This window comes from Panulirus ornatus, chromosome 45 (assembly GCF_036320965.1).
Source record: "Panulirus ornatus isolate Po-2019 chromosome 45, ASM3632096v1, whole genome shotgun sequence".
NCBI lineage: Eukaryota > Metazoa > Arthropoda > Malacostraca > Decapoda > Palinuridae > Panulirus > Panulirus ornatus.
In genome coordinates this window covers 3,816,413-3,838,912 of record NC_092268.1, presented here as the reverse complement: position 1 = coordinate 3,838,912, position 22,500 = coordinate 3,816,413, and the positions used below count along the sequence as shown (strand labels likewise).

Here is a 22,500-nt window from a genome sequence, read left to right as displayed (position 1 = left end):
CTCATATATAAAATCCCAACCTTGAAATCCACTGGTAATCCCACGATGACCAATCTCTCACCTCAAGATCATCCACAAATCCCCCAGGTAAATCCCCCAGGTAAATCCCCCAGGTAAATCCCCCAGGGTTAACACTTCTTATATAATCCACTCTATAAACCCAGGTAATCCCTTCCCTTCCCCCCCACGTAAATCCAATATTCTCTAACTACTGTAAAACAAATGATACTTTTATTTTTGTTACGTGTATTTTATATATATATATATATATATATATATATATATATATATATATATATATATATATATATATATATATATATATATATATATACGCTGGGATCATGGTGGCACTATAAAATGGCTCTCTCTCTCTCTCTCTCTCTCTCTCTCTCTCTATATATATATATATATATATATATATATATATATATATATATATATATATATATATATATATATCTACCTAACAATCAATTAATCTATCCATTCTTCTATCTATTCATTCACCAATCTACTAATCGATCTATCTATTCATTCATCAGTCAGTCTACTAATCAATCTATCGATCTATCTATTCATTATCAATCAGTCTACCAATCAATCTATCTATCTATCTCAGCAGGTAACCACACACAACACAACACAACACAACACGTGACCGATGCATCACACAACTGTTACAACCTCCGTGTCATACAACCTCACAAGGGCCCACTGTACAGGTGTTGTGTTTGGCCCGATCACCTGGCCAGGTAAAGGGGGGGGTAGGGGGGTCATAATGGCAGGAGACAATATCAAAAGTAAATTATAGAAAATGGATTACGGGGGTTTTTAGCGATCAGAGAGAGTTCAAAGAGGCGGGGGAAATGGATCCCATACGGGAGGGAGGGGGCCTCTGTGTCCAGAGGAACAGGAGGAACGCTATTACGTTCCAATATCGTCCGTGGTAATGATGTCATGGACAGAGGAACACAAGGAACGGTATTATGCTCCAATATTCTCCGTAATAATGACGGCGTGGACAGAGGAACACAAGGAACGGTATTATGCTCCAATATTCTACGTAATAATGACGGCGTAGACAGAGGAACACACGGAACGGTATTATGCTCCAATATTCTCCGTAATAATGACGGCGTGGACAGAGGAACACAAGGAACGGTATTATGCTCCAATATTCTCCATAATAATGACGGCGTAGACAGAGGAACACAAGGAACGGTATTATGCTCCAATATTCTACGTAATAATGACGGCGTAGACAGAGGAACACAAGGAACGGTATTATGCTCCAATATTCTCCGTAATAATGATGTCGTGGACAGGGGAACACAAGGAACGGTATTATGCTCCAATATTCTACGTAATAATGATGTCGTGGACAGGGGAACACAAGGAACGGTATTATGCTCCAATATTCTACGTAATAATGACGGCGTAGACAGAGGAACACAAGGAACGGTATTATGCTCCAATATTCTCCGTAATAATGACGGCGTGGACAGAGGAACACAAGGAACGGTATTATGCTCCAATATTCTACGTAATAATGACGGCGTAGACAGAGGAACACAAGGAACGGTATTATGCTCCAATATTCTCCGTAATAATGACGGCGTGGACAGAGGAACACAAGGAACGGTATTATGCTCCAATCTTCTACGTAATAATGATGTCATGGACAGAGGAACACATGGAACGGTACAACCTTTGTTGACAGTAATGATCTCAGACGTAGACAGAGGAACACAAGGAACGGTACAACCTTTGTTGACAGTAATGATCTGACGTAGACAGAGGAACACATGGAACGGTACAATCTTTGTTGACAGTAATGATCTGACGTAGACAGAGGAACACATGGAACGGTACAATCTTTGTTGACAGTAATGATCTCAGACGTAGACAGAGGAACACATGGAACGGTACAACCTTTGTTGATAGTAATGATCCCAGACATAGACAGAGGAACACAAGGAACGGTACAACCTTTGTTGATAGTAATGATCTCAGACGTAAACAGAGGAACACAAGGAACGGTACAACCTTTGTTGACAGTAATGATCCCAGACGTAAACAGAGGAACACATGGAACGGTACAACCTTTGTTGATAGTAATGATCTCAGACGTGGACAGAGGAACACATGGAACGGTACAACCTTTGTTGACAGTAATGATCTCAGACGTGGACAGAGGAACACATGGAACGGTACAACCTTTCTTGATAGTAATGAACTCAGACGTAAACAGAGGAACACATGGAACGGTACATCTCAAACAGAGGAACACAAGGAACGGTATGATTGGGTGTTAAGGTCAAGACACCATAGGAAGCTGATGACCACACGACACACAGAAAACGTGCAGAGGTACATCAATATAACATGACCACACGACACACAGAAAACGTGCAGAGGTACATCAATATAACATGACCACACGACACACAGAAAACGTGCAGAGGTACATCAATATAACATGACCACACGACACACAGAAAACGTGCAGAGGTACATCAATATAACATGACGACACGACACAAAGAAAACGTGCAGAGGTACATCAATATAACATGACCACACGACACACAGAAAACGTGCAGAGGTACATCAATATAACATGACCACAGGACACAAAGAAAACGTGCAGAGGTACATCAATATAACATGACCACACGACACACAGAAAACGTGTAGAGGTACATCAATATAACATGACCACACGACACACAGAAAACGTGCAGAGGTACATCAATATAACATGACCACACGACACACAGAAAACGTGCAGAGGTACATCAAAAAAACTTAAAAATGGAAGTAAGTGGAGAGAAATTTAAGAACTAAACACTTGGACACTTGGTTATACAATGACGTCTGTCCACACCAACCCAACAGAAAAAGATAAAGAGATTGAATAATTAAATCACAGATAAACAACTTATCATAAATGAGACACATGAATTCTGGGAACACAACATGGAGAGAATATAAACTATGAGAGTACATAAATGACTGGTATTATAATGAGAAAGGTCACAATGAGGGAGATATGAGGGTAAACAATTATGATACATCATATATATATATATATATATATATATATATATATATATATATATATATATATATATATATATATATATATGACTTATTCTAAAGCTTAGAAAGATATAGGGAAGGATATATTATAATAACATCTTCATGGTAGATGTATATATAAAAAAGCATAAGGAAAAAAAATTATATATATTCAAAATCAGCTTAATGAATGAAGGCAGAGGCTTATCCTCAGACGAAAGAAAACGGGGTATGCGGTGAGCGCTACGCGATTGCCCGAGCCACTCTGACGAAATATATCATGTCCAATGTAATGGTAGATAGGAAACTCTCTCTCTCTCTCTCTCTCTCTCTCTCTCTCTCTCTCTCTCTCTCTCTCTCTCTCTCTCTCTCTCTCTCCTACAACACAGACGCACACTCACACAACACACGTCTTAGCTCTACCCACCCCTACACTGACCTCTCCTACCACACTACACCCCTACCACACTTCACACAGCCACACATTTTACCACACTACACACTAGACCTCTACCACACTTCCATGAGCCACATATTCTACCACACTACACACTAGACCCCTACCACACTTCCCTGAGCCACACATTCTACCACACTACACCCCTACCACACTTCCCTGAGCCACACATTCTACCACACTACACACTAGAACCCTACCACACTTCCCTGAGCCACACATTTTACCACACTACACACTAGACCTCTACCACACTTCCATGAGCCACATATTCTACCACACTACACCCCTACCACACTTCCCTGAGCCACATATTCTACCACACTACACCCCTACCACACTTCCCTGAGCCACACATTCTACCACACTACACACTAGACCTCTACCACACTTCCCTGAGCCACACATTCTACCACACTACACCCCTACCACACTTCCCTGAGCCACATATTCTACCACACTACACCCCTACCACACTTCCCAGAGCCACACATTCTACCACACTACACACTACACCCCTACCACACTTCCCTGAGCCACACATTCTACCACACTACACCCCTACCACACTTCCCTGAGCCACACATTCTACCACACTACACACTACACCCCTACCACACTTCCCTGAGCCACATATTCTACCACACTACACCCCTACCACACTTCCCTGAGCCACACATTCTACCACACTACACACTAGACCTCTACCACACTTCCCTGAGCCACATATTCTACCACACTACACCCCTACCACACTTCCCTGAGCCACACATTCTACCACACTACACACTAGACCCCTACCACACTTCCCTGAGCCACATATTCTACCACACTACACCCCTACCACACTTCCCAGAGCCACACATTCTACCACACTACACACTAGACCCCTACCACACTTCCCTGAGCCACATATTCTACCACACTACACCCCTACCACACTTCCCTGAGCCACATATTCTACCACACTACACACTACACCCCTACCACACCTCCCTGAGCCACACATCCTACCACACTACACACTACCACACTTCCCTGAGCCACACATCCTACCACACTACACCCCTACCACACTTCCCTGAGCCACATATTCTACCACACTACACACTAGACCCCTACCACACTTCCCTGAGCCACATATTCTACCACACTACACCCCTACCACACTTCCCTGAGCCACATATTCTACCACACTACACACTACACCCCTACCACACCTCCCTGAGCCACACATCCTACCACACTACACACTACCACACTTCCCTGAGCCACTCATCCTATCACACCACATACCAGACCCCTACCACACTTTCTACCACACTGCATCATGTATTTTTATATGAACCACACCACACCCCTGTACCACACTACTCCCCTCCCTCCCCAGGATGGAGCCACGTAATAATATTACTTCTATATTGACCTTCCCTATAAGGCTGGGGGAGGGGAGGGGGGGGGGGGGGTCAGAGCTAGGGGAGATGAGGGGAGGGGAGATCTGCCTTCCTCAAATGTTGTCTACCATCAATCCTCCCTCCTCTTCTCCCCAGCACGCTACTCCTCCCCAGCTTACTCCCTCTCCCCAGTTTAGCACCCCACTCCCTCTCCCCAGTTTAGCACCCCCGCACCCTGACTTACTTCCCATCCCCCAACCTGCCTCCCCACCACCTCCCTATCACCCCAGTTAACCACCCCTCACCCCGACCTACCTCCCCTCCCCCAGCATATCCCATATCACCCCATCAACTGGGGTGTTCCTTCTCTCTCTCTCTCTCTCTCTCTCTCTCTCTCTCTCTCTCTCTCTCTCTCTCTCTCCTCACCCCTAACACGAGTCAGCACGGGTTCGAACCCTGGGCGCGGCAGTCGGCCCACACGCAACCCAGGTCTTCATCCTCCCCATCGCAGACCGGTGGATACATATGTACCTGGTAATTACAGTGGGAAAAGGTAATTACAATGGGAAAAGGTAATTACAGTGGGAAAAGGTAATTACAGTGGGAAAAGGTAATTACAGTGGGAAAAGGTAATTACAGTGGGAAAAGGTAATTACAGTGTGGGAAAAGGTAATTACAGTGGGAAAAGGTAATTACAATGGGAAATGGAATTACAGTGGGAAAAGGTAATTACAGTGGGAAAAGGTAATTACAGTGGGAAAGGTGATTACAGTGGGAAAAGGTAATTACAGTGGGAAAAGGTGATTACAGTGGGAAAGGGTAATTACAGTGGGAAAAGGTAATTACAGTGGGAAAATAATTACAGTGGGAAGAGGTAATTACAGTGGGAAAAGGTAATTACAGTGGGAAAATGGAATTACAGTGGGAAAAGGTAATTACAGTGGGAAAAGGTGATTACAGTGGGAAAAGGTAATTACAGTGGGAAAAGGTGATTACAGTGGGAAAAGGTAATTACACTGGGAAAAGGTGATTACAGTGGGAAAAGGTGATTACAGTGGGAAAAGGTAATTAGAGTGGGAAAAGGTAATTACAGTGGGAAAAGGTAATTACAGTGGGAGAAGGTAGAGTGGGAAAAGGTAATTACAGTGGGAAAAGGTAATTACAGTGGGAGAAGGTAATTAGAGTGGGAAAAGGTAATTACAGTGGGAAAAGGTGATTACAGTGGGAGAAGGTAATTAGAGTGGGAAAAGGTAATTACAGTGGGAAAAGGTGATTACAGTGGGAGAAGGTAATTAGAGTGGGAAAAGGTAATTACAGTGGGAAAAGGTGATTACAGTGGGAGAAGGTAATTACAGTGGGAGAAGGTAATTACAGTGGGAGAAGGTAATTACAGTGGGAGAAGGTAATTACAGTGGGAAAGTGTAATTACAGTGGGAAAAGGTAATTAGAGTGGGAAAAGGTAATTACAGTGGGAAAATGTAATTACAGTGGGAAAAGGTGATTACAGTGGGAAAAGGTGATTACAGTGGGAAAAGGTAATTGGAGTGGGAAAAGGTGATTACAGTGGGAAAAGGTAATTAGTGGGAAAAGGTGATTACAGTGGGAAAATGTAATTACAGTGGGAAAAGGTAATTACAGTGGGAAAAGGTAATTAGAGTGGGAAAAGGTGATTACAGTGGGAAAAGGTAATTACAGTGGGAAAGGTGATTACAGTGGGAGAAGGTAATTACAGTGGGAAAAGGTAATTACAATGGGAAAAGGTAATTACAGTGGGAAAAGGTAATTACAGTGGGAAAAGGTAATTACAGTGGGAAAAGGTAATTACAGTGGGAGAAGGTAATTACAGTGGGAAAAGGTAAAGGTAATTACAGTGGGAAAAGGTAATTACAGTGGGAAAAGGTAATTACAGTGGGAAAAGGTAATTACAGTGGGAAAAGGTAATTACAGTGGGAAAAGGTAATTACAGTGGGAAAAGGTAATTCGACACTGAGGGTGGGTTACTCACCAGCGCCCCTCCCAGACGATGCAGACGACGGCCGTGACGTCACCAATCCAGTGTGTGGGATGACCCAGCACCGGACGCCGTTTTCTTCGCTAAATTCTGATTTTCTTTTCGTATAATTCACTGGAGATGTATATATATATATAAATATATATATATTTTTTTCAGTTCTTGTCAGTTCAATGATATAGCTTTCTGTTCTTCCCCGCCTGTTTTATCACACTGTGACTGTCACTTAAGTAATTACTTAGCACTTACAATCTCAAGTGTCCGAAAATTTCTGAAAGTAAATATGTCTTGTAAGTGGCCCACGTCCCGCGCAAACTTACATGTTAAGTAAATACTGTAAGTAAGCCCCATTCACCACCTTGCTTTTCGTAGTGTAAGTGTATTCATAAAGGAATAGGGAATGACGTAAAGTGAAACCAGTTCCAAGATGTCTTCGCTAATGATGACTTTTGACACGTAAATGTCATCTTGACCTCTGACCTTTGTGACCTCATGACCTCATTATCATACCTCGGGTCACGAACATCAACATCCACACGAGGGTACGACCCTTGAACACACGACGGTACGACCCTTGAACACACGACGGTACGGCCCTTGAGCATACGACGGTACGACCCTTGAACACACGACGGTACGACCCTTGAACACACGACGGTACGACCCTTGAACACACGACTGTACGACCCTTGAACATACAACGGTACGATCCTTGAACACACGACGGTACGACCCTTGAACATACGACTGTACGACCCTTGAACATACAACGGTACGACCCTTGAACACACGACGGTACGACCCTTGAGCACACGACGGTCCGATCCTTGAACACACGACGGTACGACCCTTGAACATACGACGGTACGACCTTTGATTCATGCCACTTCAGGTCAAGGGTCGGGTCATCAAGCCAAGAAACTCGTGCCGTCGTGTTCAAAGGGGTTAACTAAATATGAACACACACACACACACACACACACACACACACACACACACACACACACACGTCATGAGGCCTTACGATTGTAGAACTCCCTTCCCGTACTATACAATCACATATCTCCACACATAACTATACATATATGTATATACGAGCGTACACATCCACATATGAAGTAGTCAGATAACCACACATACACACACATACACACACACACACACACACACACACACACACACACGCGTCATGAGGCCTTACGATTGTAGAACTCCCTTCCCGTACTATACAATCACATATCTCCACACATAACTATACATATATGTATATACGAGCGTACACATCCACATATGAAGTAGTCAGATAACCACACATACACACACACACACACACACGCGTCATGAGGCCTTACGACTGTAGAACTCCCTTCCCGTACTATACAATCACATAAAAAAAGAGATGAAAAGAAATAGTTTTAGAAGACGAGATTGACATGGGAATACAATGACAGAGGCCATAGTTAATGTAGACAACATTCACACACACACACACACACACACACACACACACACACACACACACACACACATACACATTTACGATGTTGTACGATACTAGACTACATTAAATATCTAATTGGGCCACTAACGACTATCAAACACCCTGGCCATACAGTACAATTGGGTCATTAAGACACATTTAAGTGGGTAGCAGACGATACATCTATCATTTAACATACCGTATATTATCTATCATCATCTATCGTGCTGGCTGCTTTCCGTAACAGTTTGAAAATCTTATATATATACATACTGGACGTCAAGTTAGGCAAAGCTAATATTGTACCAGCTCACGGTTCGTGTTGACTTTTAATTCATCTCATATATACTCCAATACTGAAGCCGGCACACTGTGTGTCCGGCTCCACGGCCTTCAACCACAGTACCGGTCACGGTTCTCGAATGTACCGTACCTCCAGAACCGGTTGTGGTTCTAGAACGTATCACAGCTCCAGAACCGGTCACGGTTCTAGAACGTATCACAGTGACCGGTTCTAGAACGTACCACAGCTCCAGAATCGGTCACGGTTCTCGAATGTACCGCACCTCCAGAACCGGTCACGGTTCTTGAACGTACCACAGCTCCAGCACCGGTCATGGTTCTAGAACGTACCACACCTCCAGAACCGGTCATGGTTCTAGAACGTACCACACCTCCAGAACCGGTCACGGTTCTTGAACGTACCACAGCTCCAGCACCGGTCACGGTTCTAGAACGTACCACACCTCCACAACTAGTGACGGTTCTAGAACATATCACAGCTCTTGCCAGAACTGGTCACGGTTCTAGAACGAACCACAGCTCCAGAACCGGTCCCGGTTCTAGAACATACCACAGACCAGCACCAGTCACGGTTCCAGAACCGACCATGGACCAGAACCGGTCACGGTTCCAGACCCGACGATGGACCAGAACCGGTCACGGTTCTAGAACGTACCACAGCTCCAGAACCGGTCCCGGTTCTAGAACATACCACAGACCAGCACCAGTCACGGCTCCAGAACCGACCATGGGCCAGAACCGGTCACGGTTCCAGAACCGACCATGGACCAGAACCGGTCACGGTTCCAGAACCGACCATGGACCAGAACCGGCCATCGTGGACGCCAGCCCGCCGGTCGTGTATGTATGTATGTATGAGAACTAAGACAGTCGTGTTATCCCTATTAACAAAACCAAATGACCTTGACCTCTGACCTCCGGCCCCTACAACCTCCAATTAGCATAACAATGAACAACATACGATGACGTCATCGCTGTCTCCGCTCCCAGGACGTATGTGGCTGTTCTAACAAGGTCAAAGTTCAGTGTCCATGACCTTGTTACGACATGGGTCATTATGACCTTCGACCCCACGTCTTCACCCTTTAATTAACGAGGGTACGACCCTCGTACGTGAACAAGGGTCGTACCGTCGCGTCCGATGGTCGTACCGTCGTGAACCAGGGTCGTACCGTCGGGAACAAGGGTCGTACCGTCGTGAACCAGGGTCGTACCGTCGTGAACAAGGGTCGTACCGTCGTGAACAAGGGTCGTACCGTCGTGAACCAGGGTCGTATCGTCGCGTCCGATGGTCGTACCGTCGTGAACCAGGGTCGTACCGTCGTGATCTGGGAAATCGTATTACTCCAGCGGTAACTGACGCATTGCAGAGAAAACGGGCTGCGGGTCCATCCCTGCTTTGACGTCAAAACACATACGTCACCCAAACAACAACAGAAGCTACGTCATCTACGTCAAATAACAACAGACGCTACGTCATCTACGTCAGATTTCGCCTGTGAGGCGTAACATGTACGTCAGTGCGACCTGGTGGGATGCTGAAGCGCATCTCAAGTGAAGTAAGGCAACTGTGACGTAATGGTTGACCACGTGGCGTGCGCGTGCGAGCGCGCGCGTGAACACGAAGGTGAAATACAGCTTAAAATAAACATGTCAACAAATTAATTTATAATATAAAGAAAATATTGTCATAATCAACTTAAATATTCATTAAGATTACGTCTGGACTAAAGATAAATAATAACAAATATATAACAATAACAGAAATGTATATATAAAAGAACAAAACTTTTAAAAATGTATATATAAAAGAACATAAACTTTTAAAAATGTATATATATAAAAGAACATGTTTTTAAAAATGTTTATATGAAAGAATATGTCTTTAAAATGTATATATAAAAGAATATGTTTTTAAAAATGTATATATAAAAGAATATGCTGTTAAAAATGTATAAATACAAGAATATAAACTTTTAAAAATGTATATATAAAAGAATATAAGCTTTTAAAAATGTATATATAAAAGAACATATTTTTAAAAATGTATATATAAAAGAATATGTCTTAAAAAAGACAATTATATAAACAAATATAAATTCGCATGTTATAATCATTGTAAACTACAGACCAATATTATCTTACGGCCGATCACCAATATTGAAGTTAACCAACACAAAACTCATGTATGCAAATGAGTTTATTTATAGTACACAGCCAATTCTATTTCAGCTTTACTTAGAAAAAAAAATAGAAAAAATGATTTTTACAATGAAAATGTATATGATACAGCCCTACCCTCGTCCTGTTACTATATATATATATATATATATATATATATATATATATATATATATATATATATATATATATATATATATATAATATATATATATATATATATATATATATATATATATATATATAAGACGACCATCCAAACTGGCTAGGACGACCACCCTTCTATAACAACCACATTGGCTATACTGTGTTATACTGGGTTATAGCGACCACCGCTCTATAGCAGAGCGATGTGATATATATATACACACAAAACCGTGTTACCGGACTCCGCCGGCGTCAAGTGACACCTCACTCCAAAGGAGTTAACCATTATCCTGCTACTGTAAGTAGCGCACACTCGGAGTTCCCATATACGGCGTCCTGGGGCGTATATATATATATATATATATATATATATATATATATATATATATATATATATATATATATATAGATAGATAGATAGATAGATAGATAGATAGATAGATATGCACAATAATCCTTCCGGTTTACCATGATTAATATATATATATATATATATATATATATATATATATATATATATATATATATATACATAGCTGGTATATACATTACGAAGGGTAATGTAATTATTACGCCTAAACTGCTCAACAGCGAACACAGTCCCCAAATGTAACGTCTTAATTACCTTGGTTCTCGACGTGTACACTACGCGTGGTGATGGTGTATATATAAGGCGTTGACCCCGGGAGTATAAGGTGTTGACCCCTGCAGTATAAGGTCAGTATAAGGCAAACTAGTCAGGATATAAGCGGAAGCGTCGACCACCTCCTCCTACACCGTCGGCGCTGCGGACCGACACTGATGCTGGAGATGGGCGGGAACTTTCTCCTAAGCCTTCACTAACATCGCTTCCTATTTCACCTACAGTTATGACCACTCAATATCACCATCAAATATCTATCGAATATCCATCTATGCATGACCCGCGTCTCTCACTGGGGTCAAAACAGGACGAAATAAAGAGATAAATCGAATTTGATGATTGTCAAGGCGACGCAGCGCACACCTCTGCCAGCGGCTGACCTCACCAGCGCACGTACACATTATTCAAATTCTCCAATATTTTCCTTAAGTCCTGATCACATTTTCCTATTGCTTTTCCGAGGGTTTAAGAATATCAGATCCTTCGCAAGCTATAATAAATTCACGACGGTCCCTTTCCCAGTGTTTACGTGAAAGAAATGTAAATATTCATACCTCGACATTTGTAAATCGTTAAAAAAAATATATATTTACAGATTACGGATAGAAAAATTAAGTTTAAATCTACGTAGGTGTAAATTATGGACCTGGATGAGAAATATGATCTTCTTAATAGTCAGTATAAGTGATAAATAAGGGACGATAATGAGAAATATGATAAATGATTAATAGTGGGAAAGGATATGGGAACCAGGTGATACATGGAGATGATCAACGCTTAAAAATGGTGAGAAACTTCACAAAAACCACAGAATCTACGAGAACTTCACCTGTCTTCCCCCAGCAGACTATATATTTCACTGTTATTTGAAGATTATCCTATTTGTTCGTCCAGTTGTGTGTGTGTGTGTGTGTGTGTGTGTGTGTGTGTGTGTGTGTGTGTGTGTGTGTTCGCTGTGTATTGTTCACTTGGTCACAACACACAACCACCTCCAGCGAACATCCTCGACCGTATAGCGAACAGACCACAACAGTAGTTTTCTATGCCTTTCTAAGCACCAAAACCCAACCATGATGTATTTCTCATCGTCAAAGTTAAAATAGCGCTAAGACCCAACCATCGTCTCACCGTCAAAGTGAAAATAGATGAATATTAGACAAAAGCCTTGTTGATATCTAGTCATTATTCTGCAACAGTTGACGAAAAATTATTTAATACCTTTATAAAGGGTCATTCATACCTATAATTGGCTAATTACGGATTCGCCACTTCAACTACCAGGGTCGTTAAGGCCGTTAACGTCAAGTTACGACAACCAGAATATCTCAAACCACTTGTTCTGTTGTTAATGGTAATTCTAAGACCATATTTGCTTAGAATTTAGCCTTTGAGTACAATGAGAGCGTATACGACATTAGAATTATTCTAAATACGTGAAGGTGTTAACGAGGTCTCAATTGGTGGTTATAACTTAACGATGATGGCCTTAATGACCGTTGGTAGTTGACAGACATAACGACCAATTAACCATAAAATAATAGTAAAAACATCCATTCTGGGATTATCAATTGTGTTAAAATTGTGTTAATATTACCGCTCCCAGAGTTAAATAATTGAATTATCATTATCAATTACCATCAATGATTTATTTATAAATAAATAATATCATCATTAACCCACTCAAGAAAATTACACGACCGATCTATCTCCTATGACCATAATAACCTAGAAAACGGGATGCACACAAACATTTCCCGAACTAATGTAAACAACAGGATGTAAACAATAAACAATAATGTTTACACACAACCGGAAGACAACAAGTGCAATTGACAACAGGAAGTGGTGTATACAACTGGCCCACCAGCTGTAGCAAAACTTTGTCAACAATTGATCAGAGCCCGGAACTAAACGTTTGTACACAGGTGATGGTTAGCCAGAACTAAACGTTTGCACACAGGTGATGGTTAGCCAGAACTAAACGTTTGTACACAGGTGATGGTCAGCCGGAACTAAACGTTTGTACACAGCTGATGGTCAGCCAGAACTAAACGTTTGCACACAGCTGATGGCCAGAACTAAACGTTTGTACACAGGTGATGGTCAGCCGGAACTAAACGTTTGTACACAGCTGATGGTCAGCCAGAACTAAACGTTTGTACACAGCTGATGGTCAGCCGGAACTAAACGTTTGCACACAGGTGATGGTCAGCCAGAACTAAACGTTTGTACACAGCTGATGGTCAGCCAGAACTAAACGTTTGTACACAGGTGATGGTCAGCCAGAACTAAACGTTTGCACACAGCTGATGGTCAGCCAGAACTAAACGTTTGCACACAGGTGATGGTCAGCCGGAACTAAACGTTTGTACACAGGTGATGGTCAGATGTAAACGTTTGTACACAGCTGATGGTCAGCCAGAACTAAACGTTTGCACACAGCTGATGGTCAGATGTAAACGTTTGTACACAGCTGATGGTCAGTCGGAACTAAACGTTTGTACACAGGTGATGGTCAGCCAGAACTAAACGTTTGCACACAGGTGATGGTCAGCCAGAACTAAACGTTTGAACACAGCTGATGGTCAGATGTAAACGTTTGTACATAGATGATGGTCAGTCGGAACTAAACGTTTGTACCCTGCTGATGGTCGGAACTAAACGTTTGTACACAGGTGATGGTCAGCCAGAACTAAACGTTTGCACACAGGTGATGGTCAGCCAGAACTAAACGTTTGAACACAGCTGATGGTCAGATGTAAACGTTTGTACATAGATGATGGTCAGTCGGAACTAAACGTTTGTACCCTGCTGATGGTCGGAACTAAACGTTTGTACACAGGTGATGGTCAGCCAGAACTAAACGTTTACACACAGGTGATGGTCAGCCAGAACTAAACGTTTGCACACAGCTGATGGTCAGCCAGAACTAAACGTTTGCACACAGGTGATGGTCAGCCAGAACTAAACGTTTGCACACAGCTGATGGTCAGATGTAAACGTTTGTACACAGCTGATGGTCAGTCGGAACTAAACGTTTGCACACAGCTGATGGTCAGCCAGAACTAAACGTTTGCACACAGCTGATGGCCAGAACTAAACGTTTGTACACAGGTGATGGTCAGCCGGAACTAAACGTTTGTACACAGGTGATGGTCAGCCAGAACGAAACGTTTGCACACAGGTGATGGTCAGCCAGAACTAAACGTTTGGACACAGGTGATGGTCAGCCAGAACTAAACGTTTGGACACAGCTGATGGTCAGCCAGAACGAAACGTTTGCACACAGCTGATGGTCAGGCAGAACTAAACGTTTGGACACAGCTGATGGTCAGCCAGAACTAAACGTTTGGACACAGGTGATGGTCAGCCAGAACTAAACGTTTGTAGTAAACGTTTGTACACAGCTGATGGTCAGCCAGAACGAAACGTTTGCACACACCCTCTGTGAACCCTGGGCAGGCGATAGACCCCAGGCCAGACAGACCAGCAAACAACCCGCGCTTGTCACTACCCCCCCCCCCTTCATGATAGTGTCCCGTTGTAATACAGGAGTGGAGGGAGAGTTGTGTCAACACGAAGGACTAGCGACACTGGCTTGATGTGGGTTCGAATCCCGCATTGGGCTCACAGTCAATGCAGCTGTTCATCTCTCCCTCTTTTTTTTTTTTTTTTATTTTCCAAAAGAAGGAACAGAGAAGGGGGGCAGGTGAGGATATTCCCTCAGAGGCCCAGTCCTCTGTTCTTAACGCTACCTCGCTAACACGGGAAATGGCGAATAGTTTAAAAGAAAAGAATATATATATATATATATATATATATATATATATATATATATATATATATATGAGAGAGAGAGAGAGAGAGAGAGAGAGAGAGAGAGAGAGAGAGAGAGAGAGAGAGAGAGAGAGAGAGAGAGAGAGAGAGTTGTGATGGATGACATGATAGAAACCGTGAGTGTGGTTGCCCAGTGATGTACTGTCGTCTGGCCGGCCGGGCAAACTACGTGGTTACCTTTACCATGGTAATGAGGCCTTTCATTAAACCTCCACAACACAAAAGTTTCGACTGAAAAATAAATAAATGAGAGGAAATTCGCGTAATTACCCACCCCTCATCGTCTGTCTGTTAACGACCCTGAACTACCACCCCCGTGTGTTAACAAGGTGTACGAGAGATCGGGGGGGGGGAGTGAGTCAGCCACTGACCCAGTCCTAACTACCCTACAAGCCAAACGACCCAAGTGTGGTTCGTGGTGGGGGGGGGGGGGGGGTTAGAGAGCGGTTGTGATTGGCTGGAAGAGAAGAGGCTAATGATTGGTGGAGGGTTACATCATCACTACAGACCCCCCCACCCACCCACTCGCGAGTGAACGTAAATGAAATACAATTTGCGACGGACGCAAAAGTCGGGGGTCACAATGAATTGTCAATTTTGGATAAGTGCTCTCGTTCCCTGGATAAACAAACAAAATGACTGAAGGGGACTTTTCCTTGTTTTTTTTTGTTTTGTTTTTTTTTTTGTTTTAAACGGGGGGCTCGGGGGTGAACCCGCACCAGGTTTTCTGGAACAAGTTGTTAACTCGACGTCCGTTTTCTTGTTGGCTCACATTACCGAGATGAAAAGTATACATCCACTTACTGCCATATGTATGTATATATACATATATGACTCCCGTGTGTTATATGGTTTGGATACACCCTGTGTCATGTATATACGACTGCCGTGTGTATTATATGGTGCGGATAAACCCTGTGTCATATATATATATCACTACCATGTGTATTACATGGTGCGGGTCCACCTCGCGCTACGTATATACATGACTGCCGTGTGTATTACATGGTGTGGATCCACCTCGCGCTACGTATATATACATGACTGCCGTGTGTATTACATGGTGTGGATCCACCTCGCGCTACGTATATATACATGACTGCCGTGTGTATTACATGGTGTGGATCCACCTCGCGCTACGTATATATACATGACTGCCGTGTGTATTACATGGTGTGGATCCACCTCGCGCTACGTATATATATACATGGCTACCGTGTGTATTACATGGTGTGGATCCACCTCGCGCTACGTATATATACATGACTGCCGTGTGTATTACATGGTGTGGATCCACCTCGCGCTACGTATATATATATACATGACTACCGTGTGTATTACATGGTGTGGATCCACCTCGCGCTACATATATACATGACTGCCGTGTGTATTACATGGTGTGGATCCACCTCGCGCTACGTATATATATATACATGACTACCGTGTGTATTACATGGTGTGTATCCACCTCGCGCTACGTATATATATACATGACTACCGTGTGTATTACATGGTGTGGATCCACCTCGCGCTACGTATATATATACATGACTACCGTGTGTATTATATGGTAGCCATAAGACCGAGGGAGAACATGTCGAGTGGTTGAGTCTGTCTCACACACCAGCACCAGCAGGGTGCGAGAAGGGAGAGTAGACAGGGTATTAAATGGACACGAATTATCTATCTATCTATCGACATATATACACAAACACACGAGTATATGACCACTTCCTGGCCCAAGAGTCTCCTCCATGTTTACGGGGTTCCTGCAGCGCTCAGGAAGCAGGCCATGTCCACTGGTGGTGACCAGAGTTTCCACAGTGTTGCCACGTTTCCGTGTCTATGTGCTGAGCGTGCCTAGCGTGGTTGACTACAACGTAATACGTGTTCTGTGTCTACTTCATGATAGATGCGTCGTAAGGGGGGGGGGGGGTCAGGGGAGGTCTCGTGTTAGGGCGACGTAGTGTGTCCACATCGTAAACGGGAGAGAGTGTGCGACCCGAGTTTGTCTGGAGAGTGTAGCTTCGAATGGACGTATGGTTGGTGGATTGGAAGATGGGAAGTCGGTTCTTCAGTACCTCTCGTTTTATTCCAGTGGGCAAGTGTTTTGTCAGTGTTCCAGCTGTCTGCAGTGGTGATGGTGGGGGGGGTAGGGGGGGGGGTATGTGAGTAGACATTACTGAAGTAAGAGACAGGGGGTTACGGTCTTCATTTCGACTCGAGGGTTGGTGGCTTATCAGAGGCTGGTTTGAGAGAGGGAGGGATCTCGGGAGGCTGCTATAGGAGCGAGGGCCGAGCGTGCTGAAGAGAAAGATGACATACAACACTGTGTTCTAACTTCACAATGGAACATACCGCGGAAATACAATAATCTAAAACATATGTATAAATCTAGATACATTTTCCGGTGGTCAAATATAAATAAACTTAAATAAATGCAGGAAAAACATTAAGAAATAACGCCAATGTAATTGGTTGATAAAAAGATTAATTATATCGTAACAACCAAATATAATTTCTATAAGTATAAACATTTCTAAATATTCTGTACAACAATAAAAATCATTCTGGTTTATATATTCTAAATACAGTAATACAAGGGTCAACATCACGTACTATACGTGTACAACTCAAACTGCAATCTACGTCATTGATTGGCTAACTCTATAGTTTCTTAAGTTTATTCTATATTCTCCTTGTCTTTCACTTTGTCCCTTGCTATAATTTGCCGTCAAGAAGGCCATCTAACTAACTAACTATACACATTGTTTGCAATGGATAGAAAACAGCCAAATTAGCCAAATCGCTTCAATTTCTGTCTACATTCATATCAAAATTTGGCGTGTTAAGATACAGTATATATATGCGCCGATATGACTGGCATATGACCATCGCTAACCAAATTATATACATCATTAATGCGACACATCGCAAACTAAAATAATATACATCAAATTATGATGATCGAGATTATTATGATTTTTGCGAACATGAATTGAAAATCTTAAAAACCATCCCATAAAAATTTAGAATATGTAAACTCAAGAAATAAAATATCAAAACAATGTTGTTCAGTAATCCTGGCGTGTGTGTATATATATATATATATATATATATATATATATATATATATATATATATATATATATATATATATATATATATATATATATATATTCCTATGAGTCCACGGGGAAAATGAAACACAAGTTTCCACTTACCGTGTTTCATTTTCCCCGTACACTTATAGGAATATATATATATATATATATATATATATATATATATATATATATATATATATATATATATACTACGTTACACAAATGAGAAATTTTTATATATATGAAGCGCAACACATGGAGAATGGATATACGTTGCGTATGTTAAAATGAAGATATAAATACGATAATTATTACCACAACACCACTCGTACTTCTGTCTACATTACGTCACAGTTTAACGTAAATAGCGTTATCAAATGATAGATAATTTGACGATAGATAATGGAATACATCTTGAGATAATTTGACGATAGATAATGGAATACATCTTGAGATAATTTGACGATAGATAATGGAATACATCTTGCTTCGTATTTCACATTCTACGTAAAAGGACTGGTCTCCAAGCGTACCAGATATTCGTAGTGGAGATAAGTAAGTTATCAACTAAGGACTGAGTATAAAAAAGTACATTAATCCACCCAAATAAACAGAATAACTAATAAATAACTGGGGTAAGACGAGATGAAGTTGGGAAAGCTGGGGAGTGAGGCTAGGCTCGGGGTGTTGTGTGCGCTACAATTATCACCACTTATTCATGTTTACAACCTTCCCTGCCATCTACTACGTCATCACAACCAGGCCTACGTCTCACCGCAGGTTGTGAGTGTGAGTGTGTGTGTGTGTGTGTGTGTACAACCCTGGCCAGGCAGGGGTTGTAGGTGAAAGAGAGAGAGAGAGTTGTGAGGGCTGGAGTGTTGGCGGACGTCAATGTATTCTTCAGCGACTTCAACAGGCCGCTCTCACAACCACACCACACCACACCACACCCCTCTACTACCACACTTCTACTTTACTACTACTACTACTACTACACACATCTACTTAACGATAATGATTCTTAATAAAGTGAGGAGGAGGTGTGTCACTCCAGACACCAGTGTGGTGGATAAACACACAGACAACAGCGAATATATAAATTACGACACCATTTCAGCACGGACGTCTATTTCCACATATATACATTTCTTAATTTATATATCTAATGTCCATGATTTATCCAACGTTTCATTAAATAAGTAATTAACTGCGTTATCACTTGATAATCTCAAGGTAAGGGGGGGCAAAAGAGGCCTTCATAACTTCGCTAACTAGCCACAATTAGGTTATAATATATATACGTCCTCATTTATCATATATCACAAGACTTCCTTAATATATTATATAAATTTATATAGTTATTATTTATATATGTCGTCCACACTCCTTATACTACTCCAAGTCTTCACTTATAACATTAGTCCATATAAATCACTCCGCAACTTGCAATATACATTATATATATATATATATATATATATATATATATATATATATATATATATATATATAGGCACACCAGCCAAATTTCACCATACAATGTACATATAATTAGCATACGTTACGAAGCAGTTTTCTACATTGGTTGATGACCTGACTGAGGTCAGAGCGGAGGTCAGAGGTCAAACCGGGCGGCGGTATGGGTGGGTCAGGGTCCTCACTCACCTACCAGGGTGGGGAATGGGTGGGTGAGGGGGAATGGTGACCTCACCATACATCACATCCTACTGGTGGGCGAAATCCTGTATGAATAGACTTCCGTGTGATGTATGGTGAACTGGTGATGGTGAGGCGGTGATGGTGATGATACGCCGGTAATGGTAGCGGTGATACGCCGGTAATGGTAGCGGTGATGGTGAGGCGGTGATGGTGATGATACGCCGGTAATGGTAGCGGTGATGGTGAGGCGGTGATGGTGATGATACGCCGGTAATGGTAGCGGTGATGGTGAGGCGGTGATGGTCATGATACGCCGGTGATGGTGAGGCGGTGATGGTCATGATACGCCGGTAATGGTAGCGGTGATGGTGAGCCGGTAATAGTAGCGGTGATGGTACGCCGGTAATGGCAGCGGTGATGGTGAGCCGGTAATGGTAGCGGTGATGGTGAGACGGTAATGGTTGTGGTGATGGTGAGCCGGTAATGGTAGCGGTGATGGTGAGCCGGTAATGGTAGCGGTGATGGTGAGCCGGTAATGGTAGCGGTGATGGTGAGCCGGTAATGGTAGCGGTGATGGTGAGCCGGTAATGGTAGCGGTGATGGTGAGCCGGTAATGGTAGCGGTGATGGTGAGCCGGTAATGGTAGCGGTGATGGTGAGACGGTAATAGTGAGTCGGGAATGGTGATGGAAGTGATGGTTGGTGATGGGAATGGTAACGTATTGCTGGTGGTGAAGGAAGTGTGGCAGAAGTCGACAACAGTGTTGGTGATGATGGTGGAGGTTGATGGTGGGGATGTGTGTGGTGTTGGAGACCAGCAGAATGATAGCAGTGTTGGAGATGATGACGGTGGTGGAGAAGCTAATGTGTTGGTGATGATGGTGGGGATGTGTGTGGTGTTGGAGACCAGCAGAATGATAGCAGTGTTGGAGATGATGACGGTGGTGGAGAAGCTAATGTGTTGGTGATGATGGTGTTGGTGATGATGGTGTTGGAGATGATGACGGTGGTGGAGAAGCTAATGTGTTGGTGATGATGGTGTTGGAGATGATGACGGTGGTGGAGAAGCTAATGTGTTGGTGATGGTGTTGGTGATGATGGTGTTGGAGATGATGGTGTTGGTGATGATGGTGTTGGTGATGGAGTTATTTTTGATGGCCGTGATGGTGGTGGGGATGGTGAAGGGGTGATGGCGTAGATGGAGTGTTGGAGACAGTGACGGAGTGACGCTCGTGGTGACGGGGTGATGGTGGTGGCGCTGACGGTGACGCGAACAGAGTTGGTGACTGTGACGGACTGGTGACGCGGAGGCAGTTGGAGATTGTGACGGTCTGGTGACGCGGAGACAGCTGGAGATTGTGACGGTCTGGTGACGCGGAGACAGTTGGAGACTGTGACGGTCTGGTGACGCGGAGACAGCTGGAGATTGTGACGAACTGGTGACGTGGAGACAGTTGGAGACTGTGACGGTCTGGTGACGCGGAGACAGCTGGAGATTGTGACGGTCTGGTGACGCGGAGACAATTGGAGACTGTGACGGTCTGGTGACGCGGAGACAGTTGGAGACTGTGACGGTCTGGTGACGCGGAGACAGCTGGAGATTGTGACGAACTGGTGACGCGGAGACAGTTGGAGACTGTGACGGTCTGGTGACGCGGAGACAGTTGGAGATTGTGACGGACTGGTGACGCGGAGACAGCTGGAGATTGTGACGGTCTGGTGACGCGGAGACAATTGGAGACTGTGACGGTCTGGTGACGCGGAGACAGCTGGAGATTGTGACGGTCTGGTGACGCGGAGACAATTGGAGACTGTGACGGTCTGGTGACGCGGAGACAGCTGGAGATTGTGACGGACTGGTGACGCGGAGACAGTTGGAGATTGTGACGGACTGGTGACGTGGAGACAGTTGGAGACTGTGACGGTCTGGTGACGCGGAGACAGTTGGAGATTGTGACGGACTGGTGACGCGGAGACAGCTGGAGATTGTGACGGACTGGTGACGCGGAGACAGTTGGAGATTGTGACGGACTGGTGACGCGGAGACAGTTGGAGATTGTGACGAACTGGTGACGCGGAGACAGAGTTGGAGATTGTGGCGAACTGGTGACGCGGAGACAGTTGGAGACTGTGACGGCATGACTGAAGGCGGTGATGGTGACCGACAGATCAAGGTGATGGTGACGGAATGTTGGTGA

General features: G+C 43.3%; 1 protein-coding gene across 2 annotated transcripts in view; it reads right to left on the bottom strand.

Annotated features, from left to right (window-relative positions):
* Nucleotides 1-22,500, bottom strand: part of LOC139762836 (lachesin-like) — a 217,368-nt gene that overhangs the window by 194,394 nt on the left and 474 nt on the right. The window contains exon 2 of one of the 2 annotated variants that reach the window (XM_071687990.1): nucleotides 6,941-7,217. The gene's annotated coding sequence lies outside the window, so the exon portion shown is untranslated. Of the gene's footprint in view, nucleotides 1-6,940; nucleotides 7,218-11,682; nucleotides 11,813-22,500 lie in introns of those variants that run through there. The other variant, XM_071687991.1, reaches the window with a different exon arrangement.